Source organism: Phacochoerus africanus, chromosome 7 (genome assembly GCF_016906955.1).
Source record: "Phacochoerus africanus isolate WHEZ1 chromosome 7, ROS_Pafr_v1, whole genome shotgun sequence".
Taxonomy (NCBI): Eukaryota; Metazoa; Chordata; class Mammalia; order Artiodactyla; family Suidae; genus Phacochoerus; species Phacochoerus africanus.
Window position 1 is genome coordinate 2,483,677 of NC_062550.1, and position 10,536 is coordinate 2,494,212.

Consider the following 10,536-nt stretch of genomic DNA (forward strand, 5'->3'; position numbering starts at 1 on the left):
ATCTCCAACTGAGGGACCCGGGAGGAGCTTCACAGCGCACCCCTGGCCACCACCCCGCACACCTCAGGTTACTGCAGTGGCACCATGGGCCCTGGGCGAGAACCTGCCTCTTCAGCAGGACATTGGCCCCCTCCTGACTTGGCCCCACCCACCCCACCCCACACTCCCCGCCTGCCCCCAGAGCTGTCCCAGCCCCGCCTGGCTCAGGACCCGTCACCCACTCTGTTCCCTCTGCCTGGGGTGCACGCTCTCCTCAAACCCCCGGCTCCTGGCAAACGCCTGCTCCATCCTCAACCCACCTGCCCCCACCACAGCCAGCCATCTGCCGAGTCCCTTGTGGGCAGCAGCGCTCCCCAGGGGTCAGGATCCTGGTGAGCCCCCAGGCTGGGCCCCGCCTCTGCCACTGACAGGCTGGTGACCTCAGGGCCTTCAGACCTGTGCCCCCTGAGCCGCGTTCCCCATCCGTTACACGGACGTGACTCTGGAGCGTTCCCAGTCAGGAGGAGTGGGTTGTCCACGTGAAGGCCGGTGCTCTCCCTGACGGGGGGGGGGACCCCGAGACCAAGGGCCCATCCCTGGCCCCCCTCCAGGCCCGAATCCTAGTTGGCATAGCGGTCCCTTCCAAACCCACCAATTTCTAAGTCAAGGTCTTTAAAGAACAAGTGTTCGAATCTGGCCTTTCAGCCACAGGACTGGACTGGGGGAACCTGGGGGCCTGGCCCTCACCCTCTCTGCCCTACTGACCTGCCCCAGGGGGCAGCCGGTCCCTCCTTCTGCCCGGACATCTGGAGCAGCACAGCCCCTCCTCTGATCCTGTCCTTGCCGGGTAATTAGTCCCGACCCACAGTCTCCGCTTCTTGAAATTCATCGTGAACGCTCACTGCCCGCTGGGCTTCATCTCAGATGCCCGAGCCGGTTCATCTTCCCAGCTGCCTTCATTAATCCTTGCACCCAGCTCGGGCACCACGGCTGCCTCTCCTCCCAGGGCCGGCACGGCCCCAGCCCTGCAAATTGCCGGGCGCCTCCACCTCCCTGGCATTTGCACCACGGGAGACGGTCTGTGCGGCTCGATCAGCCCATCCCACCTTTCGCTTCAATTTAGGGGCCTCAGGCCCCCAGCGGAGGGAGGTGAGGGCAGATGAATCGGCAGAGCCAGGCGAGGTCCGATCCGCCTCCAAAGCGGGCCAGGGGCCGTGGAGAAGTCACCGTTTAATTGGTTACAGATGACCCTCTCCTTTTGTTTCTTATTTAATTCTAACTTTTAGCATTTGAAGCCGCATCAATATTAATTATGGCTGCCTCTTTCCGAGGCCCCTCTCACCCAGAAAAGGGCAAGTCCATTGCTCAAAGGCAGGAAGGCAGCTGCAGCGCGCACAGCCGAGGGCAACTCGGAGACTCTGCCTCCGGAGTCCAGCGTGGGGAGCTGAGGCCCTGGGGAGATGGTGCCTCCCAGGCCTGGCAGCAGCCTGATGCTGGCACTCAGGCTCCACCTGTGCCAGGTCCTGACAACGGCCGCAGTCCACGGGGCGGGGGTGGAGGAACGGGGATGCAGGGGGAGGGACAAAGCCACTCGTTTTTGCTCTCCAAACCCCCAGCTTCGGAAGCATCCTCTCTAAATGTTTCTCAAGACTGCAGCTCAGCTTTGCCCCCCGGGCGCCGGCCGCCTGTGCTTTCAGAAAGAGATACTGAAAGGACCATGGAGCCTGAGGCCAGGTCTGGGTGGAGGGTCTTGGCCGCCGAGCCCCGGTCCCCAACTCTCATCAGTGGGAACAGCACAGGGAGCAGCCTGGACTCCCCAGGCCTGAGTGGGCTCAACAGGCACTCCAGCCGCTAAGGATGCTCCCTGCCACGCGGCCAGGCCTCGCCGTGGCCTCCTGCCACTAGGACACATCAGAGAGCCGTGTGATCCGAAAAGGCCAGCGAGTGTCCTTCGCACCTCGAGCTGCTGCAGCAGAATGTCCCAGACCAGAGGGCTGATGCGCCGCCTGGATTTCTCCCGGAAGAGGCTGGAAGTCCAAGGTCAAGGCGCCGGCAGCATCGGCTCCTGGGGGGGAGAGGCCCTCCCTCACTGCGCTGGCAGACGACCTGTCCTCGCCGTGTCCTCTCATTATAAGGCACTAATTCCGTCATAGGGGGTCTCCCTCGTGACCTGTTCATTTCCAAAAGCCCCTTGCATTGGAGGTGGGGCTTCAACATATAAATTTGCGTGACTGAGATGCAGCCGTGCTGTCCCAAAGCACCAGCGTTAGATCTCTTCCAGGCCACGGCCAAGGCTGACCCAGGGCCAGATCCCAGTGCCCCCACCTGGAGGGTGCCGGGGAGGTGGGGTCCTCCATGGCGAGCGGGTTCTGCAGGGTGGCTTGATCCCCTCTCAGGGAGGAGATGCTCCCCTCCCTTTGCTCATCCCTCCCGCCTCCATCCTCATAACCACGCATCTCAGGCTCCCCTGTGTCCGGGTGCCGGGAGTGTGGGGTCCCCTGGCTCCTGCCGGTCTAGTGAGGGTCTGACCACAGTCGGTGGAAACGGGTGCTGATGGATCGAAGTGAGGAGAAACCCCCATCAAAGGATGGGGGGACCAGGAGGCTGGAGAGGTGGGTCTGGGGTCCAGGACACCCCCTGCACCCAGCCTCACCCAGGCACTGAGGATTCAGCAGGAAACCATGAAAAGACAAAGCCCAGCCTTTCTTCTGCACTTGCTCCCAGCCACTCGAAATGCAAAATGTGGCCGAGAGGGTCGGCTGAAGCGAGCTTTAGGCACCTGCTCATCCCGGCTCGCACCAGGGAGCCTAGTTTCACAGTCACTCTTACTAACTCTACTGGGACACGCCCCTGGGGCCTGGAGCTGACCTCATAGCCTGTGGCCAGGACCTTTCTCCCCAACAGACCCCTCCCCGGGCCAGCAGCCCAAAGTTTCAAGGCTTCCTTTTCTGGAAGCCTCTACCACTGGCTGCAGAACGCAGTCCTTTGAGCCGCCTGCTCTAATTGCGGGCTGCGATTACTCCCACAGTTTCAGGGCCAGCAGCTAGGCTAAGTGGCCGTCCCCAAAACCCATTTCCTGCCTGGCTGGGCACCGAATGCTCTTTCCCTCTAAGTAAAATAAACAAGCCTGAACTCCTTGGACTTTCTATCTGCTGTCCACTAAAGCCTTCTAGCTCCTGGGTTTCTATACAGCTAAGATTTATAGTATCTCTTCTCCCCAGGGCAGAGTCCCCAGATAATGTTAATAGTGGTGAGTTTGCCAATAAATCCCTCTGGCAGTGGAGAGAAATATCTATTTCAGATGAGTTCTCCAGAGCGAAATCCCCATTCCAAGGGGCAGGGGCAAATTAGGCTGAACTGACTCCACTCAGCAGGTGGGGGTCCTTCGGCACATCCAGCCTGGGTCCCTCACCTTGGTACCCAGAGAGATGCCAGGGCTGGGGGGTGGGGGGCGGTGGGTGGCGGCCACCTTGGCCAAAGGTCCCAGGGGGTGTAGACCAGAAGGCCACCCCTTGAGACACCCAGGCTGGTGAGGGAACCTCCCCAAGAGAAGATGCTGGACAGACACTCATCCGTGGGCAATTGACCAGCCAATCATGACATCCTCCCTGAGTCACTTCCCTTCCTCTCGCCACTCACAACACGCCAGCCTCCGGTCACCCAGGTGACAATCTCAGAAGAACCGTGACCCCTCCTCTTCTGGACGCTGTCCCCAAGGCGGTCTGCTCTCTCTGCTTCCAGGCCATCCTTTCTCCCCGGGGCTGCTGGCAGGGCCTCCTAACCTCAGCCGTACCCTGCAGCCCATCCATCCGTCCTGAAGAGCTAACTGCCAAGGGCCCTTGCCCGGGAACATAGGGACCTGACCTGCCGTTTCCGTCCCAGCCAGGCAGACAGAGGGGATTTCTTGAGCTTCTGGCCTGGGGTGGGAGGGGCCATGTGTGTGGGGGGCGGGGGTTCCTGCCCTTCACCAGAGGCGGACGGGACCCAACCAGCGGGACCCTCCCTCTGCTGAGATGGTGTCGGTCTTTCACCCACCCCTTCGCCTGTGGTCCCCGGGCCCTGCCAGGACAGCCCTGCTCACGGGGACTCCACAGTGACCCACAGCAGTGAGTCTCCTCGCTCGGGCAGATGCTGCCCCAAAGTGTCCCTTTCTCTACCCCAGGAAAGAGCCCCCAGATCTGAGGGCCCACTGTTTCCACCCCATCCTAGACCCTGACTCCAGGGGGCAAGGCTGGCAGGATGAGGGGGGCAGTGGCCATGCAGGGCCAGTCGGACCCTTCCTCCTGAACCCGCATCCGTAACAGGGCCTGCAGGCTGAGCCGGGGGCTGAAGACACAGGTGCTGGGGGGCTCAGCTCACGGACAGGGCAGGCCCGGGGACACGAGGCAGTCAGTCTGGGGCCCAGGGTCTCAGGGAGGGAGGGAGAGGGAGCTGAGGGAGCCCCCTGAGGCCAACTGGGTCCCACAGTGACCGTGGCCACAGAAGGACCCTCGGGATTGGGCCCACCCAGCACCCCCAGCTCAGTCTCCCCCTCGCAAGGCCCTTAGCGTAACCACATCTGGGAGGTCCCCGTGGCCGTGTAAGGTGACCTGTTTGCAGGTTCGGGAAGCTGGAGCACCGACAACTTTAGAGCCATCACCCTGCCAACCACACGTGTCTCGGGGCCAGCGTGCCAGGCACGGTGAGGCCAGCCCCATGACAGCCCTTCTGCCCCGGGACACCGCAGCCAAACGGAAGGAAGCCTTGCATCGGGGCCTCTGCCCAGAGAAGCCCTTCCTTCCCCTTTCTGGGCGGTTTCCTCTTCTCCAAGTGGGCGCAGCGGCTCCTGCATGGCTGACCCCGTGGACCGGGGACCCCCTACACCCCCGGATCCCAAAGGTGAGCCCAGAATGGGGCAGCCGGTGGGTGTGATATCATGACTGCTGGCTCATCAACCGTCAGAGATTTTCCCACCGTGCCACGGGGCAGCCCCCGCCTGTCTGACCTGGCCTCGTGTTCAGATGGGGTCGGGGGGGCCTTTTCTTTTCCTGAGCCGTCGTCTCTGCTCGCTGCACACGGGGTGAGACCAGGCGCCATACGGGGTGGCCTCCTAAGCGCTGCTCATCGCCAGGGGCTCCTGGCAGTCCCCTTCACTCCCCGGCTCGTTTTCCCAGCATAGCAATTGCTCCAGATTCTCCCAGGTTGCTCAGGAGTCACCTACCCATGACCGCGTGCCTTCCAGATAAAGTGACCATTTCTTAGAGCCGCCCGACTCCGGCCGTGGGACCAGGGAGGGGACACGGGGTGAACACCCTAAGAGAGCATTGCTCTCTTCCCTTCCCTGTGGCTGAAAGTCTTCGTGGCCCCTCCCCGGCCTCCGACAGAGTGGCGTTGGATGCCGTTTCATCAGCGGTCCCTCTACAGAGGATTGCCTTGATCCGGGAGCTAATTGTATTGACATTAACCTGTTTTAACAGGTCTAAAGTATCAATAAATCATTTTTTAGTAGCTCTTCTTATTACTGCACTTTGTTAATGTATTGCACTTGAAGTGACAAATAGCCCGAGAAATCATTGCTTTCCTGTAATATACTTTGTCTTTCTAAGTCTTTTCTTTCCTCCTGGTAGTTCCGAGACGTCTCATGTTGATTTAGAGGTGAGTAGAAATGAAGGCAGGGCCAGTGCTGTGCGCTGGGCCCTAATCCCGCCCCCTCCGCGGGGGCTCCATCTCACCGGGACAGTGGCTGTTAGAGCATCCCGCGGCCCATATCAACAACCAGGATTTGAATAATTGCATGTAAATTGCATGTTAGTTACTTGTTTCTCTGAAGAAGGATCTGGGGATGCATACCATCCAGGACTCCCGAGAAGGGCTTGAGGCTGAGTGTCGTAAAGAGCAGCCTTCACTGAGGCTCTTTCAAAATATCAAAATCAAGAGATGCGTCAAGAAATTAAAACTGCAAAAATCGTCAACAAACTTAGAGGTGGCCAGACTCTAGCTCTGAGTTGCCTGGAGGCCAGGGCAAAAAGAGACATACTTTATCATTTCCTTTTATTGACATATTAGTTGATTTACAGTGCTGTGTTAGTTTCAGGTGCGTCGCAAAATGATTCAGTCATACGTGTGTGCATACATACATATACAGAAAATAGATGTGTATTCTTTTTCAGATTCTTTTCCGTTATAAGTTATTACAAGCTACTGAATATAGTTCCCTGTGCTATACAGGAGGTCCTTGTAGGTTATTTTATACAGTAGTTTGTCTGCTCATCCCAAACTCCATCACCTCCCCTTAGATAACCATGAATTCATTTCCTATGTCTGTGAATCTCTTTCTGTTTTGTAAACAAGTTCATTTGTATCATTTCAAAGTCCACATATAAAGATATCCTATGATATTTGTCTTTGTCTGACTTACTTTACTTAGAATGATCATCTCTAGGTCCATCCGTGTAGCTGCAAATGGCATTATTTCATTCTTTTTTAGGGCTGAGTAATATTCCATTGAATCTATGTACCACATCTTCTTTATCTGTTCCTCTGTTGATGGACGTCCAGGTTGTTTCCATGTCTTAGCTACTGTAAATAGTGCTGCTGTGAACATTAGGGTGCATGTATTTTTCAATGCAGAGTTTTCTCCAAATAGATGCCCAGGACTGGGACTGTTGAACCATATGGTGTCTCTATTTTTAGTTTTTTTTAAGGCTCTTCCATACTGTTCTCCATAGGGGCTGCACCAGTTTACCTTCCTGGAGAAATAATTTTTGTATTTAATTTGCATTTGGAATAAAATGTAAGATGGCTCTTTTTTCAAAGCAGTGAGCTCTTTCAAGGTTCTAAATTATAGGAGAACAAAATAATGCCACTTGCAGCAACATGGATGGAATGAGAGACACTCATACCAAGTGAAGAAAGTCAGAAAGAGAAAGACAAGTACCATATGATATCACGTACATCTGGAATCTAATATGTGGCACAAATGAAACTTTCCGCAGAAAAGAGACTCATGGCCATGGAGAATGGACTCGTGGTTGCTAAGAGGGAGCGGGGGGAGTGGGATGGACAAGACATCTGGGGTTAATAGATGCAAACTATTGCATTTAGAGTGGATAAGCCATGAGATCCTGCTGTATAGCACAGAGAACTATATCCAATCCCTTGTGGTGGAGCACAGTGGAGGATAATGTGAGAAAAAGAGGTATGGGCAGGTGTGACGGGGTCACGTTGCTGTGCAGTAGAAATTGACAGAACACTGTACATCCCCTATAATGGAAAAAATAAAAATCATAAAATGTTTTTAAAATAAGGAAATAAAGCATATAAAAAATAAAATAAAACAAATTATGGGAGGAATTTATCAGGCTCGTCCTTGTGCAGAACATACCGTGGACAAACGGTAAGACAGAGCAGTTCTCAGCATCTGTCAGCCCCCAGGGCAACCACAGGTGCTGTTCTAAGCCATCTAACGGTCACGACACCCGATGGGCTGGCACTCAGATGCTCCTGCAGATGGGAAACTGGGGGTCAGAGAGGTTAAGGAGCCCGTCCCTCAGTGTGGAAGTAGCGGAACTGAGATGCGACCCCCAAAGCCTAGGGCTGGTCTCCTGCTTGTACCCACCCCTGAGGGGAGTGGCTCCCTGCCTTGACCGCAGCTGTAGCCCTAGCTGGAACATGCTGAGAAATTCTTTTTTTAAAAACATGTCCATTTTTTTTATTAAAGTGTAGCTGATGTACAGTGTTCTGTCCATCTCTGCTGTACAGCAAAGTGACCCAGCCATAGACACACAGGCACTCTTCTTCTCATATTATCTCCTATCGTGTTCTGTCATTGGATAGAGTTCCCTGTGCTGCACAGCAGGACCTCATTGCTTCTCCATTCTAAATGGAATAGTTTGCGCACCTCCGAACCCCAAACTCCCCGTCCATCCCACTCCCTCCCCCTCCCCCTTGGCAAGCCCAGGTCTGTTCTCCATGCCTGAGAGTCCATTTCTGTTCTGTACATAGGTTCGTCTGTGCCGTGTCTTAGATTCCACATGGAAGTGATATCAGATGGTGTTTAAATGTCTTTCTCTTTCTGACCTGCTTCACAGGCTCCGTAGCGTGTGCCCTCCAGGAGGATGCTGGGTACGTGGATGAGCACAGCCCACAGCCTCCCCGGGCTGCCCCGGAGAGATCCAGGCTGGGGAACAGGGGACCCTGGCACAAGGAAGAAGGCATGGGAGGAGGGCAGTGGGGGCAGGGAGAGGAAGGGAGAGGCGGGGGGAGGAGGAAGGGAGGGAGGAGGGCAGGACGGAGGGAGGAACCCTTCAGCTTCCCCAGCTGCACACCCCACCCCCACCCCGCGGCCTCCGTCTCCCTGGCAACGCCCCCTCCAGGAGCCCACAGCCCCCTAGAATGTGCACTGAGCAGACACAGATCCCCCCTCTTTCTGCAGCAGGTGCCCAAAGCGAGTGCACTTTTTGTTGGAAACTGCAAATTCCAGGAGGCCAGACTGCTGAACAGAGGTCTTAGGGCCGGGGGGCAGGTCCCCGAGTGAAACGGAAGGAGAAGATAAGGGTTTTGCTCACGCACACACAGGCCAACGTGCAGGGCCCACGGGGTACCTGCATTCATACAGGTGAGCACGTATGTGGGCACGTGTGAGCGCGCACAGCCAGGGGGGCGAGAGTCCCCCCCCGGCCCGGCCAGGCAAGGGGGACGTTTGATCAGGACACACACGCACCAAAATCTCCTCTCACGTTTGGAACAAGTAAGAAAGGGGAAGGCGATCAAAGACCGCGGCTCCGCCGGCCCACACGGCGGTCTGCCGGCGCACCGTGCCCACCCTCAGAAACCCAGGGGGCGCAGCGGTCGCCAGCCCAGGGCTGCAGGCGGGTGGGGACACGTGTCCCCTTCGCTCCCTACCCGAGGTCCTAAAACAAACAAACCACAGACGGTCTTTCCTTAAAATGTGGATGTTCTAGGCCTCATAGATTATTTTGCATTAATTTTGATATTTTTCATGTTTTTTCCAGCTTTCGGTGCAATGGACATGTTTAATGAACACAATTTGATGAGTCTGGACATAAGCAAACACCCAGGAAACCATCTCATGATCACAGTAGCAGCAAAAAGCCAAGTCTCCTTGTGTCTAATTTGTCTCAGGTTTTTGGTTTGGGTTCTGGTGTTTTCGGTAAGAGCATCTCACACGCCACCCACCCTCGGACAAAATGTTAAGTGCGCCGTAGAGCGTTGCTGACGGCCGGCCCCAGGGTGTGTCCCCATCACTTTGTCCCCTTGACCTGCAGCCCCGTTCCCCTCCCCCAGCCCCTGTCCTATTTTCTGCTTCTGCAGGTTTGGCTATTTCCACTTCCTCCACTAAGTGGAATCAGACATGTTTCCCCTTTTCTGCGTCTGTTTTGCTCACTCGGCAGAATGTCCTCCGGGTCCATCCGCGTTGTCATAGCGGCACGATTGCCTTCCTTCTTGTGGCTGAAAGACGTTGCCGTGGCTGTAGGGACCGTGTTTTGTTCATCCACTCATCTGCCGGCGTGTTCACTGCACGCTGCGCTTGTGAAGAGTCTGCAGTGAACACGGGGGCGGGGGGCAAGTAGCCCTTTGAGATCCTGCTTTCAGTTACACCCGGAAGCGGAGCTGCTGGGTCTTCTGGTAGCAGTGTTTTTAATGTTTGGAGGAAACTCCGTACAGTTTTCCCCAGCGGCTGCACCGTTTCAGATTCCCACCCACAGGACACAGAGTTCCCGTCTGTCCGCATCTTTGCAGACGTGTTCAAACACGGCACTGATGGAGCTCCCTGGGGGCCTAGCGGTTAAGGGTCTGGTGTTTTCACCGCTGTGGCTTGGGTTCGAGTCCTGGTCTAGGATTTCTGGGTACCATGAGTGCTGTAATCGTATTTATCTTAATGACCGAGTTTTTCAACCCTCTTAAACTTTGCGCCTGAGGTGCGTGAGTCCCCCCTGTCCCTCGTGGTCCGGTTCTGGGTTTCCCTGTGGTTTACTAGCTGAGACTGGTTCCCTGTGGGGCAGTGTGGACCCCCGGCCCCCACCATCCAACGTCCTGGTTTACGATTTACCTCGGCCATTTAGCAGGGAGCTGATAACACGCTGTGCCCAGACTGGGCCCCCTCGGTTCTATTAAAATCCTGTCTCTTTCCTGCTGTGAGTTAAAGCAAAGACCCATTTCTCGCGGTTCCCACTTTCAGATGTCAGCCCTGAGAGAATAATTAATTCTGTTGATCCCTAATTGACTTCAGGTGGTTCCAATACCAAACACTGACACAGTTCCTTAATGAATAATTTCTTCACTTAAACTGGTTTCAGTCTTATTAGGAAGAAAAGAATAAGAAATTTCAAGCTGTAGGAGGATAACCGAGCAAAGAATAGAACATATTTACATATATGCAATTAGGCATCCCTCTGCCCTGCGGAAGGCTGGGAGCAAGCTGCAAGCAGTGCAAGAACAACCCACCCCAGGAAAACTACCCACGGGCCAAGGAGGCTGGGGGACTGGGGTGCCACAGCCGGAGCACTGAACCACGGCTCAGACACCTAGAACCTTCCAAGGCCGGTGCGAAGGCCA

The 10,536-nt window shown here is 55.7% G+C and overlaps 1 long non-coding RNA gene across 1 annotated transcript; it reads left to right on the forward strand.

The window, feature by feature from the left end:
* Positions 1-4,779: 4,779 nt before the first annotated feature.
* Positions 4,780-10,161, forward strand: LOC125131638 (uncharacterized). Its single transcript, XR_007135996.1, has 4 exons — positions 4,780-4,857; positions 8,049-8,082; positions 8,393-8,575; positions 8,973-10,161. It is a non-coding gene; the product is annotated as an uncharacterized LOC125131638 (long non-coding RNA).
* The last annotated feature ends 375 nt before the right edge of the window (positions 10,162-10,536 follow it).